Raw genomic sequence first — 16,811 nt, forward strand, 5'->3', positions numbered from 1 at the left:
AAAAAAATCTTAAAAAAAAAACTACCCAACAATGGGGTGGGTTGCCTTATAATGCAGTGAGTTCTCCATCACTGACAACATTCAAGCCAAGAATGGTTAACTACTAAAGTATTTTGTGATGGCATTTCTGCACTCTATGAAAATGCAGACTGGACTAGAAAAACCTGTTTCCTCCCAGCTCAAAAATGTTAAGATTCTAAAGTAGGCAGCCCCATGAGGGATAGCAGCAAGTCCCTCCTCACCAATTCATGCCCCCAATTCCCTAATTAGAGAAGCATTCCTTTGGCTTCATCTTCTTTTGATACTAAAATACCATTCGAGATTAAATACTATAAATTGTTATCAGTTCTGATCACCTCCACGTGAATGAGTCTATATGGTCCTTTCCCAAGAATAGGTTTCCCTGGAGGTTGACAAGAAGGATAATATGGTCCTGAGCTATGAAAGCATCCATATTTTGGGAACCATTGAGAGGGAGAGAAAAAGGATGCTTTGAGCACCAAGTTCACAATCTTGTATACCAACATACTGACTTGAGTCTTCAAACTCTGTGTTAATTTCCACCCCATGGTCCAGTGCACTCTCATTGTTTCTTTAATCCAAGGGTGGTTAATGAATGCCAGACCAGGCTCTCTCCAACGACATGAGAGTTGGAGAGCGCCCACTCCACAATTGCCAACCAGCTGTGCCGCTGAAATTAACTTGCTCAGCTGGCCCTCCAAATAAAGCCATTTAAAGAGTGCAATGTACCATAGAAAGCAATTTGTTTCCTTAAGATTTAGTACCCCACGTGAAGATTGATTTTGATTTGAAAGACAGAAGTTTCTGCAAGGTGAATAATTTTAAGTTTAACATATTCCTCCTTTCAAGGAGCCAAATGTATTGAAATTAGGTGCAAAGTGCTTCTAATTTGTCAATCACTCCTTGGATAATTCTGTTCCTGCATTACCAGGGAAAATGCCCAAGAGACCTGGCTTTTGGCTCCTTTCATCTCCACTGTTCTTTTAACTTGATCATGGCTGTAGAATGCAAATGTGACTCTACAGCTGGGGGCTGTAGGGCGGGGTCCAGGATAAAGACAGCCCCATACCTACATTAAATTTATCAGGAGGCCAGAGGTACGACAGGCATCCTAAGTTCTGTCATACATCAGGTTGTAGGACAGGGAGCTCAATGAAACAGCCAAGGTGGAAGGCATCCCTCTTCCACTGAGGATCTTGCAAGCGCTTGCTTGTTCATTTTGTCCATCGGTTGACACCCACCACCGAGGGCTTGCTCTGTGTCAGAAGCTGTGCTCAGTCCCTTGGCACACAGATGACCAAGGACAGGCTGTGCCTTGAGGGGCTCAAACATCAGAGAAACAAGAAAACCACAACTGCTCCAGGGAGTGTTGTGTTGACGGTAAGCACAGGACACTCTGAGACCACCGAGGAGGGTATCTCTCCAAGCTTGAGAGGGTCGCCCAAGGCCTCTGGGGGAAGGGAATAATGATCCTGATGTAATGATCCTGAATGACAAGTGAGCCAGACTGTCCAGCTGACATAGGACATTTCCAAAAGGAAGAAGGCGTATAAAGAGCATGTGGACTACCGTATATATAATAGATAACCAAAAAGGACCTGCATATAGCACAGGGAACTATACTCAGTATTTTGTAATAACCTATAAGGGAACAGAATCTGAAGAAGGATAGAAGGACAGATAGATAGATACTAATAGTTAGATAGATATTAATAGATACATAAATAGATAAAGATATATGTATCACTGAATCACTGTGCCGTATACCTGAAACTAACATGATATGGTAAATCAACTGTACTTCAATTTTAAAAAAGAGCATGTGGAGTTACACCCGGCATTTTGGAGGTAGTTCTGGCATTCCAATCTTCATGCTAAGCACCTTCTAGGTATTTTCTCATTCCATCCTCAAAATGGCACTATGTAGTGGGTTCTATTACAAGGTAGGGACTATCATCACTTCTATTATATAGATGAGGAAACTGAGGCATTGAAATGTTAAATAATATGCACAAGGTAACCCAGCTTCTAAGTGGAAAAGTCAGGATTCGAACCCAGTTAAGTCCAATACAAAGTCTGTGTAAATGCATTGCTTTCCAAAAGGCATGGATTGTTGGGGGAACTCGTAGCTGGGATGGAGGGAAGTGGTTCCAGGTGGTGGTCAAAGCACAGGCAGACCTATAGATCAGGTGGTTCTTGGAATCAGTGAGATCACCTATGAAAAGCTCCAAGCACAGGACCCAACATACAGTAAGTACTCAATAAACTTTAGTGGTGCTGTGGAGGAAGAGTGCTTGTGGGAAAGTGAAGAGAGATAGAGCCAGACACTTCAGCAACTTGAGGAGCATCATGAGTCATGCAAAGTCTGGACATTACCTTGAAGGCAGCAAGATTCATTCTAGGTGAGGAAGTGACATGCTTAAGGTCTGGCTGTAGAAAGGTGACAACATGAAAGGTAGATTTGCAAGAGACAAAGCAGAATCAGAAGGATCTTGTGCCCCAGGGTAGAAACACTAGAACTAGCAAACACAGAACACAGAGGGAGGGAGATGGTTTTCAAAAGATATTTAGGAGGGAAAACAGACTTAGAAAGAGATCACAAATGGCAAGGAAGGGAAAGGTTCCTGCCTCAGGGGATAAGGTGAATGGTAGTGCCATTCCCACGAAAGGAAATGTGAGGATGGGAATATGGATTCTATTGGGATGTAAGACTGAAGTGGCTGTGGGATGTGCCTATGGGGATGTCCAGCAGATCTTTGGAAACATATAGAATCAAACCCAGCAGATTGGCAGGGAATAAAATGAAAGTGCCCATACTTACATGGCTCTGATAACCATTCAGGGTGACCCAGACTCATGCCCACAGAGCATGAAAGGAAGCCTCCAACACAACCTTGTCCCCTTCACTGCTTTAGTCCTGGACAGCTTGCCCTGACCCGCTCTGCATGCCACAGTGCAACCAGTTTTCAATCTTGCCAAATTATGCCAACTTGATCTGTACCCCATCTCCCACCCTCAGGATTTGCTTCTTCTCTTTCTAACCTTCAGATTCTCTCTCTGATCTCCCCACCTCAGGATCCCCCTGAAAAAGCCCCATAGCCTTCCCGCCCAGCACCAAAATCCTAAGATCGGTGCCTCTGGGAGTCTTGACCTGGTGTTTCCACAGGGACATAAACAGGACTGGATTAAGATGGAGTGCAGTGGGCGTGAGGCCACCAGAGTCTGAGTCCTCACCTGGAGGCAGTAATCGCCCAAATGGTCCGCCCATGCCCATAGCGTGTCCAGTGCATGTCTTCCATGAAGCCAATCTCTTCAATCTCTTGGGATAATCTTGGCAGTGCATCTTTGAGACCCAAACAACCAAGTGCAGCACAGAGATGGCAAGAGGATTACTCTCCCCATTTCCTACACACAGCCCTGCACTTCAAGGCATTTCAGAAAGGGGAAGGGAGAGGTCCTGCTGCACCTGCTCCAATGCACAAGGACAAAGTTCCAGCTTGGCTGGCCCTGAGAGCCACACTGACCAGGTCTAATCTGTGGACATGTCACAATCCTAAGAGGACTCTACAAGGGACTGCCTTCCTGCAAAGGACAAGGTGTGACTATTTATGTTCCCATAGGTCGGAGAACCTGGAGATGTGGTCACAAATACGGCCAGCATCCGATGAGTAAAGGAATGAATGAACTCCATTTTATGTTTGATATTCAGACTTTTTGGCTATTGAAGTAGGTGCCTCTCAAGAGGTAGTGAGTACTCCAGTCTTGGAAACATCCAAGCAGAGAGAGGCTGAGCAAGCAGAGCTGATGCAGAGCTGAGGGCCAAGCCATAGATGAGTTGTTGCAGCTCTATGACTATGTCCTCCGGTGACTTGTCCAAGGTGGAGAAGCTAGAAAATGGCAGAGCTGGGACTGGAACCAGGTCTATTTCAGCCAAGCCCAGGTCCCTGATATCTTGGTGACAGGAAACAGATTACTGCCAAGAGACAGGCATTCAGGGATGGCCCCCCCACACACACACCCCCAAAAAAGGAACTGCTATGCACAGCCAGCACTGTGCAGCACCTAAGGCTTATTTCTCACCCTATGTAACTGATAACCACCCTACCTTGAACGTGTGACTCACCAGTATTAACTCCAGAGGAGCCGTCTGCTGCTTTTGTTCCAGAAATACTGCAAATTATTGCAAGTTTGTGAAGGAATGGAAATTGGTCAAAGTGAACTGGCTAATAAACTGCTCCTTACTCTGTTTCTATATGAAAAGCAAGAAAAAGCAATTAAGAACAAGGAACCTGGACCCACCAGCCCAGAGACTATTGGGCTAGCCCACAAATGGGTCCAGCTAGTGCTTTGTTAGACACAACTGCACATGGACACATTTGTTTCAGGAACAAAGCAGCTGGCATCACCCGCCACCAGCCAAGGCTCCCATCCCACTCCATAACCAAGTCTGAGAAGACTTTGCACCCACATGGAGCTCTTGTCCCCAAACTGCTAAATCGTTTTTCAATTTACATAGTAATGGGCTGTCACTGGGGCCATCTTCCCAGTTATCTGTTCTGGTGGTGGCTTTGCAAGAAGAGATTTGATCATTCCTGGCAATAAAGTCAGTGCTCCAAGCAAGGCGTGAAATGACAAACAGGCACATTTGCAGCAAAGACACCCGAGTGGATTCACTGGCAACGATGATGCCCGGGCACATCCCTTGATAAAAATCTCATCTTGCTCTAACCACCCAGGAAATCGTACCTTTAAAATCAGGGAGGCCAATTAGAGGGGAAGTTAGAGGGGACCATGAGAGGGACTGTCTCAGCTCTCAGCTGTGCTCCAGCTGACACCTATGACTGAAACAGCAGCTTTGCTAAGTGTCATGAGAGCTGTTTATCATCGTCTAGAGGGGCACCTGCAACGGTGTGTGAGCGGGGACTAGGCTGCAGGGTTCCAGAAGCAGAGAAGGTGGAAAGTGGAGATGGTGCGAAAACTGAAGCGGGTTAGGGGTCTTCAACAAAGAGGCCAAGTGTCCCAGGTGGTCTGTGCAGGCTAGAGAATGCTAAGGAGCCTACTTCTGGGACCAGAATTGGCAGCCAACCTCTCAAACAGAAAATATATTCATGGTCAAAAAAGGAGCAAACAGGATATCCATGAATGGAGCCCAGCCAATGGCTGGAGGCACAGAATCAAAGCCCCTTCCCAAGAAGAGGCAGTAGCAGGGGCTGCACTCAGATAAAGCAAGGAACTAGGACACAGAAGGGAAACTGCGACAGGTACCCTGGGCTACAGATGAGGGAAGACTGCAGCTTGGGAGATGACAACCGTGTCTGGCATAAAGTAAGTATTGATAGTTAACAATGCTGCTCAAGTCACGATCTGTCATGTATTATATACTTTGTTATTAAGATATAGACAAAAGGCCAAGTCTTAGGGGTCAGTGAATTTTTATCTATGTGTACACCCATGGAACCACAATTCAGATCAAGATATATACATTTATTGGGAGTTCCCTGGTGATCCAGTGGTTAGGACTGGGCACTTTTCACTGCCGGGGTGCAGGTTCAATCCCTGGTCAGGGAACGGTACACGCGGCACAGCCAAAAAATATATATATGTACACTTCCAGATATAGCATGCTGCTCCAAAAAGTTTCTCGTGCCCATTCTCAGTCACAAAGGAAACACTTTACTGACTTCTACACCATAATTTTCCTTCCTTGTTGTTAAACTTCATTTGTCGTACAGTATCTACCCACTGATACTAGCTTTTTTCATTCAACATGACATCTGATATCCATCCATGTCATTGCATGTAATGGTAGTCATTCTTTGTCATTACTGTGTAGTATTCCAACGCATGAATACTTTACAGTTTATATATCCATTCTATGTTGATAGACATCTGGGTTGTTTTCTAGTCTCTGGCTATTGTGAATCATGCTGCTATGAACATACTCACACTTGTCTTTGCCACTGGTATATGGTGGACATATGTCCTCATTTTTCTCAGGTATGTAGCCAGGTCTGGAATTGTTGGCTCAAGGGGTAAGCATATGCTTAGTTTTAGCGGATACAGCTTTGCTGTTGTACTTTGTAATTTATAGCCATGTCTATACAACATGTGCCGTCTGTTATGTGTTCTCAGTGAATTGACCCTTTAATCATTCTGTAATGTCCCTCTCTGTCTCTGGTAATTTTCTTTATTCTGAAGTTTACTTTATCTTATATTAATATAGCATTTCTCAACCTGGTCCAAAAAAAATCTAATTGTCATGGGTGACAATTATTAGGAAAAGGCACTCTCACATACTGAGGTGGAGAAATATGATAACAAACCATCTGAGATGACAAATTTTGTAGTATCTACTGAAAAATGTACATACATGCCTATTGACCCAGTGATTTTAATTACAGGAATCTATCCCTCAAAAAAAATAATTACACACATGCAAAAAAAAAAAGCTGAATGTACAAGGATGCTGATTGCAGCATTGTTCATAACAGTGAAAAAATAGAAACAACCTGCACTGCCATCAGTAAGGAAAATGGCTCAATTGACTATGTTGTATCATATTATGGAAAAGCAATGCAGCAAGTAAAATAATGAGGTCAGTCTCTGTACATGACCATGAATAGATGTCCAAGACCATTTGAGAGGAAAACAAAAGTTGAAGACTGATAAGCATGGTATGATACTATTTAAATTTTTAAACTACACAACAGTATTACACTTTCAATGTCACGTGTGTGTGTGTGTGTGTGTGTGTAGTGACTACATATAGAAAAGGCTTGAAAAATAAATACCAAAGTGGGGGTAGGAATTGGGGTAGGGGTCCTGAGATTAGGGTGGAAGATCAAAAAGAACTTAAGCCTAATCTATACTGTTTTATTTTTACAAGGAGAAAGTTTATATGAATTATTGCTGTAATTAAAAATTAATAAATAGGGGGCTTCCCTGGTGGCGCAGTGGTTGAGAGTCCGCCTGCCGATGCAGGGGACACGGGTTCGTGCCCCAGTCCGGGAAGATCCCACATGCCGCGAAGCGGCTGGGCCCGTGAGCCATGGCCGCTGAGCCTGTGCGTCCGGAGCCTGTGCTCCGCAACGGGAGAGGCCACAACAGTGAGAGGCCCGCGTATCGCAAAAAAAAGAAAAAAAAAATTAATAAATAGGACCAATGTTAACTTCTTAGTTAGACAAATACACCACGGTAATGTAAGCTGTTAACATTAAGAGAAACTGGGTGACTGGTATACAAGAACCCTCTGTACTATCTTTGCAACTTTTCTGTAAACTAAAAGTAAGAAGTTTATTTAGAAAAACTTAAGATAATTGATCAAAATACAAAAAAAGAAAGCATAAATAAATTAACAAGGTATTTGTATTATAGATTACTATGTAGCCACAAAATATAAACCAATAAAATAATATTCCACCATGGAATGATCCCCAAGACACATAATCAAGAGGAAAAAAAAGTCAGGTCTCAGAACAATGCCTATGGTACAATCTCAGTTATGTGCAAAATTAATAGAGTCTGTGAACATGCCTGATATGTAGATGAATAGAAAACAGCATGAGAGTCCATATTCTAAACCAAGGGTGGGCAAACTGCAGTAAGAGCTGGATAGCAAATATTTTCAGCTTTGTGGGCCATCCTGTCTTTGTCACAACTATTCAGCTCTGCCATTGTAGCTTGAAAGCAGCCATAGACAATATGTAACTGAGAGAATTTGGCTGTGTTCCAATAAAACTTTACTTGCATAAACAATCGGCAGAATAGATTTGGCCCGTGGGCCATAGTCTTGCCAACCCTTCTCCTAACCTGTTAGCAGAGTAAGGAGTAAATGGTTTACTGCTAAAGTAGTTTACAAAAAAGTATTAATGTATTATTTCTACTTTAAAATATTAATAAACAGAGTGTCCTAATCCAGTGCCTGGCATAAAGATGTCTTTGATTAAGTTTGCATCCTATCCCCTCTTCTGGACATCAGCATCCTGTAGCTGACATCCCAGGATGCCTTCATTCTTAACCTGCTAAGTTGTCACAATTACTTGATCCATGCAACCCAGGGTGCCTTTCAGTTTTGAGATTATGAACCAGCTCCCTATGGAGGGAACAAGAAAACAGCAGGTGCCACAGCTCAGTACTAAAATGACCTCGGGCTCCCTCACCTGCTTCCCCTTCACAGAAGGCCCAGCCAGGTACAGGAATCTTCCAGAAATCTCCGGGCCCTCTCAGGGAGAACAGCTGAGGAGTGAGCTAATTGGCAACGAGGCTGAGTGACAGTTATGTTCGGGAATGATTTGCAAATCGTATTCTCCTGGAGCTTATTAGAGGACTCATTAAGAGTACAACAGTACATTACTTTCTGAAATTCTGATCTAAGCAGAAAATTAAAATTATCTGCTAAATGACCTAATAAAATTCAATAAAATGTGCTGAGAAAATGAAAGCTGCAATAGATCATCCTGCAGAATTTGGCTAAAAATAATATCTCTCTCCTGTCACTGAGAGGCAGTGCCGTGCCCTTGGTGCAGTGCTGGATGGACCTGGTGTGTGAGTCAGAGCCTCAGTGATCCCACCTTCAGAATGACTCACAGGCAAAGAGGACTGAACTGGATGCCAGCGGGGGGCCGAGGGCACGTGGACTGTATTCCGTATGCTGAAAGCCCAGCATCACTGCCACCTCCCCAACGTCCACCCCCTTACACCCACCTAGTTCAGGCCGCACCCATCATCTGTTGCTTCATCTGCTTCACCATCTAACTGATCTCCGACTGACCACTCCAACTAGGTCTCCATAATTTCTGCCAGAAAACTCCTTCCAAAAGGCAAGTCTGACTTTGCCACACCCCTTGGAACATTTTCAGAAGCAGCCCATTGCTCAAAGATCCAAACTCTTTGGCAGTGATTCTCAAAAGGTGGACCCTAGACCAGCAACATCACCTGGACATTTGTTAGAAATGCAACATTCCAGCATAAACAAAACAAAAAGACAACCTAAAAACTGGGAGGAATTATTTGCAAACGATGCAGCTGACAAGGACTTAATTGCCAAAATATGCAAACAGTTCATACAACTCAGTATCAAAAAAACAAACAACTCAATCAATAATGGGTAGAAGACCTAATTAGACATTTCTTCAAAGAAGACACACAGATGGCCAAGAAGTACATGAAAAGAAGCTCAGGGCCTCCCTGGTGGCGCAGTGGTTGAGAGTCCGCCTGCCGATGCAGGGGATACGGGTTCGTGCCCCGGTCTGGGAGGATCCCATATGCCGCGGAGCGGCTGGGCCCGTGAGCCATGGCCGCTGGGCCTGCGCGTCCGGAGCCTGTGCTCCGCAACGGGAGAGGCCACAACAGTGAGAGGCCCGCATACCGCAAAAAGAAAAAAAAAAAAAAAAAAAAAGAAGCTCAATATTGCTAATTATTAGGGAAATGCAAATCAAAACTATGATGAGATATCACCTCACTCTGGTCAGAATGGCTATCATCAAACAGTATGCAAATAATAAGTGCTGGGGAGGGTGTAGAGAAAAGGGAACCCTCCTGCACTGTTGGTGGGAATGTAAATTGGTGCAGCCACTATGGAGAACAATATGGAGGTTCCTTAAAAAACTAAAAATAGAGTTACCATATGATCCTGCAATCCCACTCCTGGGTATATACCCAGAGAAAACTCTAACCTGAAAACATACATGCATCCCGGTGTTCACTGCAGCACTATTTACAATAGCCAAGACATGGAAGCAACCTCAATGTCCATTGACAGATGAATGGATAAAGAAGGTGTGATATATACACAATGGAATATTACTCAGCCATAAAAAAGAATGAAATATGCCATTTGCAGCAACATGGGTAGACTTAGAGATTATCACACTAAGTGAAGTCAGAGAAAGACAAATATTATATGATATCACCTATGTGGAATCTGAAAAATAACACAAATGAACTTATTTACAAAAGAAACAGACTCACAAACATAGCAAACAAACTTACGGTTACCAAAGGGGAAGGTGGGGGAGGGATAAATCAGGGATATGGAATCAACAGATACACACTACTATATATAAACTAGATAAAGGACAAGGATTTACTGTATATCACAGGGAACTATTTCAATATCTTGTAATAACCTATAATGGAAAAGAATCTGAAAAAGAATATATATTTATGTATACTGAATCACTTTGCTGTATACCTGAAACTAACACAATATTGTAAATCAACTATACTTCAATTAAAAAATAAAAAAAGAAAGGAAATGCAAGTCTCCAGGCGCCACCCAGACCTACTAAATCAGAAACTCTCAACGAGGGGCCCAGCAATCTGAGTTTTCATCTCTAGGTGACGCTGATGCATGCTCAGGTGTGAGCACCACTGCTTTCATAGCGTACGGCACAAAGAAATTCTGCAGTCTGGCCTTGTTCTTCCTGATTTCTTACCCCTACGTCCCACCCACCCCACCTTCCACCTATACCAGCCACGTAGCCTTCTAACCCATCCAAAGAGACTGCAGGTTTGTACGTGACGCTCTCTCTGTTGGGAAGGCTTCCCCCTTTTGCTTGGTGAGCACCACATCCTTCAAAGATCCAGCATGAAAATGTCCATTTATTTTCCCATTTGAATGGCCGACCTTCTACCTTGCTTGCATCATTCTCCAAGTTTGCTGTTCAGCTGGTCAGAAGAACAGCCTTTTCCGGGAGCCCGGGGAGGTCACTTTCATCAGTCCCCACTGAGCTTTCTGTTTCCTTCATGTCTGTCTAGAGACTGGCTGCCCTGCTTAACTGTGAGGAACTGGGGGTGAGGCAGGGGGAGGCGGGGACAAAAACAGGATGTTCTCGGTACCTGGCATGGAGCCTGAGAGGGAGTTAGTGCTTAGAAAACACTTGTAGAAAAGAATCTTATCAACTTGAGTTTTATGGGGAAAGCCTCTCAAAATGACTCCAATTCACAAACACATTTGGTTCTACATGCTCCCAGAGAGACAAAGATATTCAAAACAGCAAGTCCCCTCTCTCCTCCAGTGGAAGGGTAGCTGTTCAGCTCCAAGCATTGCATACAAATGATCAAGCTCACATGTGTTTTTAGCATAAGCTAACAGTTCACTTAGCTGGAAAAGATGTGGGTACAGAGGTATTGCCAAGCAGTACAGGCAGGATTTGCAGCAGCCATCAGAGGCCCAAAGGTTTGGCAGCCATCCCTTCTAGGTTTGTGAAGCATAGGTGATATACTTATCAACATAAGACACATCTGCACTCATTCCGCCTAATGAGAATCAAAATTAACTCTAACTGGAAACATCTAAACCCATTAATCCTGTAATCTCTTTAAAAAATTAACAGCTCTCCTGGAGAACATATCTGGGCCATGAACCCCCAAATCTTTGAATGTACCAGCCCCAAACTCTGAAATGTGGTACCCCAAGAAATGACCCCAGGGAAGCCATGGGGACTTAACACCAGTCTGAGAACCGAGAAAGAGGCTTTCAAAGCCACCCACCTGAACTTCCCGTTGATGCTGAGAGCTCCCTGGCTACATCCTTGAAAAACTGTGGGAGCCAAAGCTCACCACCCTCCAAAAAGTAACTCAAGGTTTGGCGTTGGGTCCTGAATATCCTAGAATGTCACATCTTTACAATATTTAAGGAGACACTTTATATATCATTGGACTCAGTGGCTACGGACCCAGAGATCCCTGAGCTACTGTCCAAGAGCTCAGAAAGACCAAAGAAAATCATATACTTGCCAAAAATAGAGTTAACTAGGCTGTTATTTAATTACACATTATATATCTGGGGAAAAAAATAATCTCTCAAAACATGATGTCCACCAAAGAAAAGTTGATTGAAGGAGATGCATTGTGTTGAAAAGATGATCACCAAGGATCTAGTTTAACTTGTCTCCTATTAGCAATAGGAAAGTGAGGTCCGGAGAGAGGAGGTGACCTGCCCAGCGCTCACAGCTACATGGAGTAGCAAGTAGCAAGAACTCAGGTCTCAGGACTTCCCTGGAGGTCCAGTGGTTAAGACTTTGCTTTCCAATGCAGGGGGTGTGGGTTCAATCCCTGGTTGGGGAGCTAAGATCCCCAAACAATATTTTTGGCCTCACGGCCAAAAACCAAAAACATAAAACAGAAGCAATATTGTAACAAATTCAATAAAGACTTCAAAAATGGTCCACATAAAAAATATGTATACATTAAAAAAAAAAAAGAACTCAGGTCTCTTATCTCCTAGCCTGGTGCTTTTTCAACACTATATCCATTGTCATTCATAACATTAGTGAGCCCATAGGAGAGCAGTTCTCAAAGTGTGGTCCCTGGACCAGCAGCATCAGCATCCCCTGGGAACTTGCTAGAAACTCAAATTTTGGGATCCATCCCAGACTTGCTGAATTAGAAATTCTGGGGATGTGACCCAAGAATTCGTGTTTTTAGCAACTCCTCCAGGCAATTCTGACACACTGAAAAATTAGAACCACTGCCATAAGGAAAGGATACTTTCATCCCCTGATGTTTTTCTCAATCTAGCTTGAAGGGAATGCCTTGTCTCAGTGTTAGATAAACAAATCATAGATTATAGCCAGCAGCCACCTTGGAAGCTTAGTCCAAACTGCTCCCTGCACACAAGTCCTCTCTATTGCATACCTGATAGATGGCTATCCATCTTTGGCCAGATGCCCCCAGGACTAGAAACCCATCACCCTTTAAAAATGCCCTTGGAATTCCCTGGCAGTCCAGTGGTTAGGACTCCACACTTCCACTGCAGGGGTCACAGGTTCAGTCCCTGGTCCGGGGAACTAAGATCTTGCATGCTGCGTGTCATGGCCAAAATAAAATAAAATAAAAAATTAAAATGCCCTTATCTTATTGTAAAGCTCTTGGGTTAGAAGTTTCTCCCTTATGGTAAACAAAGGTCTGCTCCCTTAACCTCTACCCTCCACCTATATCAGCCCTGCACCCACTGGGTGGCCACACCACCCTGCAAACATCCCTTTCACTGAAGCCTCCATAGCTTCCCAGTCCCATGGAAGAGCAGTCACTGGTAAAGGCTGTTGAGTCTGTGCCCAAATAATCTCCCTTTCTTCTGGGGTGGGGCGAGGGTCTTAAAAGGAAAGTAAGGTCAAGTAGAAAGAAGGAGAGGGAGGAAAGGAAGAAAAAATGAAGGAAGCCAGGAGGGAAAGGAAGATGGAAATGCTTTCCAAATACTCACTTAGTATTTGGCATTTAATTCACAAAACAACACTGTGAGATAGATATTATTCTCCACCACTTTACAGATTAAGGAAGCAAAAGTTTCACAAGGTTAAGCAAATTAACAGTGTTGCCTACCCTCTCAGGAGTTCCTCCTCTCAGCGAGACCACCAGCAGCTGCTTCCCATTTAGCAGCCTAGTCATTTAACCCCCCACTGAAGGAGAACACCAGGTAATCAGTCTGTTCACCAAAGACCTGGGAACAGTTCTCACTGGGTTAGCTCATGTCACAGGCTCATGCCTGAACCAATCATTATGGCCAGGCGAGTGTAATGCTTTCATTGGCTAGGCCAGGATCATGTGCCCTCGCCTGGTCTGGGGGTGGGAGCAGCCTCAGTTAAATAAGGGAGGAGGGTTGCTGTTAGCAGTGGGGAAGGGAAGGAATGCTGGAGAAGCAGGAAAAGAATAAAGATTTCCACTACGCTTGGGAACAGAAGGGATTCCCACAGACACAGTGACTGCCTGGTTAAGTGCATTCTGTTTAAAAAGTCATATGGAAGCTTCCCTGGTGGCGCAGTGGTTAAGAATCTGCCTGCCAGTGCAGGGGATGCAGGTTCGAGCCCTGGTCCAGGAAGATCCCACATGCCGCAGAGCAACTAAGCCCTTGAGCCACAGCTACTGAAGCCCGCATGCCTAGAGCCTGTGCTCCACAACAAGAGAAGCCACTGCAATGAGAAGCCCGTGCACCACAATGAAGAGTAGCCCCTGCTCGCCACAACTAGAGAAAGCCCGTGTGCAGCAATGGAGACCCATTGCAGCCAATAAATAAATAAATTTATTTCTTTAAAAAAGTCATATGTATGTATAAGCATTCCGTATTGAATTATTAAAGTATTATAATAATAATGGTTAAGGGGACTTCCCTGTTGGTCCAGTGGTTAAGGCTCCGCACTCCCAATGCAGGGGGCCCGGGTTCGATCCCTGGTCAGGGAACTAGATCCCACATGCTGCAGCTAAGACCTGCCGCAGCCTAAATAAATAAATATTGATATTTTTAAAATAATAATAATAATCGTTAAGCATGAGCCAGAAAGGGAAAGTCTTGAGCAGTGGGACATTCCAGCCAGCACAAATGTACTGCTGGCACCCACAATCCTGACTGCTCTGATCCCTTCACGTAGGTGAGATGGCACACATCTCTCCCAGGAGGAAGTTCAGCCTTTGCGGCTCTTTCCCATTTATTCTTCCCATGTACATAATCACTCTTTGAAACTCATTTTTTTTATTTTCTCAAATATTTCCAAGATGCTTCATTGGTTAAAGTTCGTTCACTTGTTCCCAGGATGTTCAACATTGGCTTAGTTATGGCCTCCAGCCCAGCTGGTATTTCACAGGAGGGGCCAGTAATGCACACTTCCAGCTCGAATGCAGTCTAGAACACATTTTACAGAAACCGCCAGTCTCACCCCAATACCAGTTACTCATATCTAGTTACCATATATTTAAAAAGTAATTCACGACTTAGAAATTTTAAAACCACACGGTTCTTAGTATTATGAACACAATTTTACTAACTTTCAGTGACAATCATGTTTAATCTAATCTTAAAACTCCCTCTGGACTTAAATGGAAAACAACATTATAATTCTGGATTCATCTTATGTTTTAAAAAAACATTCTTGTCATGGTTGTGTTCTGGGTTTCATTCCAGAGCCTCATAACAGATTAACAACTAAAACCCTTACAGGAGACTTATTTAATATTTCCTTTCACTAAAATCAGAAGCTTTTTAAATTCCTACTTAACATAGAGACAAGAGAAGCCACTGAATTCCTTCTCACGACTCCCTCTCATCTCCTTTGCCTCACATTTTCTTTAGACAAATTCAAAGAAGAAACAAAGGAGAATGTATCATATTCATTCATTCATTCATTCATTCATTCAATAGATTTTTTTTTCAGAGTAGCCACTGTGTATCAAGCACTGTGCTGGGTTCTGAGTAAATGATAGCAAAACAAATTTCCTCTGCCCTCATGAGGTTTATGGTCTAGTACAGGGGTCAGCAAACAACAGCTGGTAGGTCAAATCAGATCCACCACCTGGTTTTGTACAGCCTGCAAGCTAAGGATAGTTTTTAAACTTTGAAATTGTTGAAAACATCAAAAGAAGAATATTTCACAACACAAAAATGATATGAAATTCAAATTTCAATGTCTATAAGTAAAGTTTTATTGGAACACAGCCATACCCATTCATTTACATACTGCCTTGGCCGCTTTCACACAGTGGCAGAGCTGAAGAGTTACAACAGAGATGACAAGCAGGTCAAAGACTAAAATATTTACTGCTTGGCCCTTTACAGAAAACGTTGGCCGACCCCTGGTCTAGTGGCAAATGGGAGAGGATGTGAGAAGAGCATGGCTACCCCCTCACTGTGGAAGGATAGCAGTCTCCCAGCTAACAGGTGGAGATGCCATCCACTACACTTATTTTTGCCGTGAGAGGTCCCATAACACTCATTTTTCGGTCAAGGATTTACTGGCTGCTACCTTTCAGCTTTAACCCGACTTCACCATTTGATCGATTTTTTGTTTGTTTGTTTGTTATTGAGTTGTATGAGTTATTTATATAGTTTGGCTATTATTCCCTCATCAGACATAAAACATATGTCTAAAATGTATGCAACTATTTTCTCCCATTCCACAGTGTTGCCTTTCCTTTTGTTGATTGTTTCTTTTGCTGTGCAGAAGTTTTCTAGTTTGATGTAGTTCCACTTACTGATTTTTGCTTTTGTTCCTTGTGCTTTTGGTGTCACATCCAAAATAATCATTGCCAAGACCAATGTCAAGGAGCTTTTCCCTGTTTTCTTCTAGGGGTTTTATGGTTTCAGGTCTTGTTTAAGTCTTAATCCATTTTGAGTTAACTTTTGCCTGGCTTCACCATTTGAAGGCCCCTCCCTTCTTGCCCATTTGTTAATCAACCTTTGAATGCCTCCCCTTCCCCCTCTACCCACACACATCCCCTTTGTCCTTCCAGACCTAACTAAGGGCCACCTATTTCTGGAGATATCGGATCAGGATCTTAGCAACCTGGGGCACTTAGAACAACTCCAGAGGGCACCATTCACATGGAGTTCAGTACACACTATCTTCCTTCTCTGAAATTCTTTGACTTTGGTAATGATGCCATTTAGCACTTACTTGCTACATGCTTCCTGCCTTATCTTCTTAAAAGAGTAAGTTCTGGCAGCTTACCTTACCGGTGGGTACAGCTTCCACAAATGTACAGAGCAGACACAGTTTCTTTGTTCACTAGTTGTATGGATGAGCAAGCGTGATGTCTGGGATAAGTACTAGTGAAGCTATGCTAGGCCAATACTGCATGTTGAGCTCTGTGGACACAGCACCTTCACAAAGCCACCATGGTGGCTTTGCAATTCACAGCGCTGCAGGATGAGAAATGCAAAAGAGACTGGATTCTAGAGGATTCAACCATATATACGTAACTCACAAGAGCCAAATGCTATTTTATTAATTTCCACTGGGAAATGCAACTGCCAAAAAAAGGAATACTTTTATGTTAGTTGGCCAACACTTTCTGTTTCC

This window comes from Mesoplodon mirus, assembly GCF_964341445.2.
Source record: "Mesoplodon mirus genome assembly, chromosome: 15".
NCBI lineage: Eukaryota > Metazoa > Chordata > Mammalia > Artiodactyla > Ziphiidae > Mesoplodon > Mesoplodon mirus.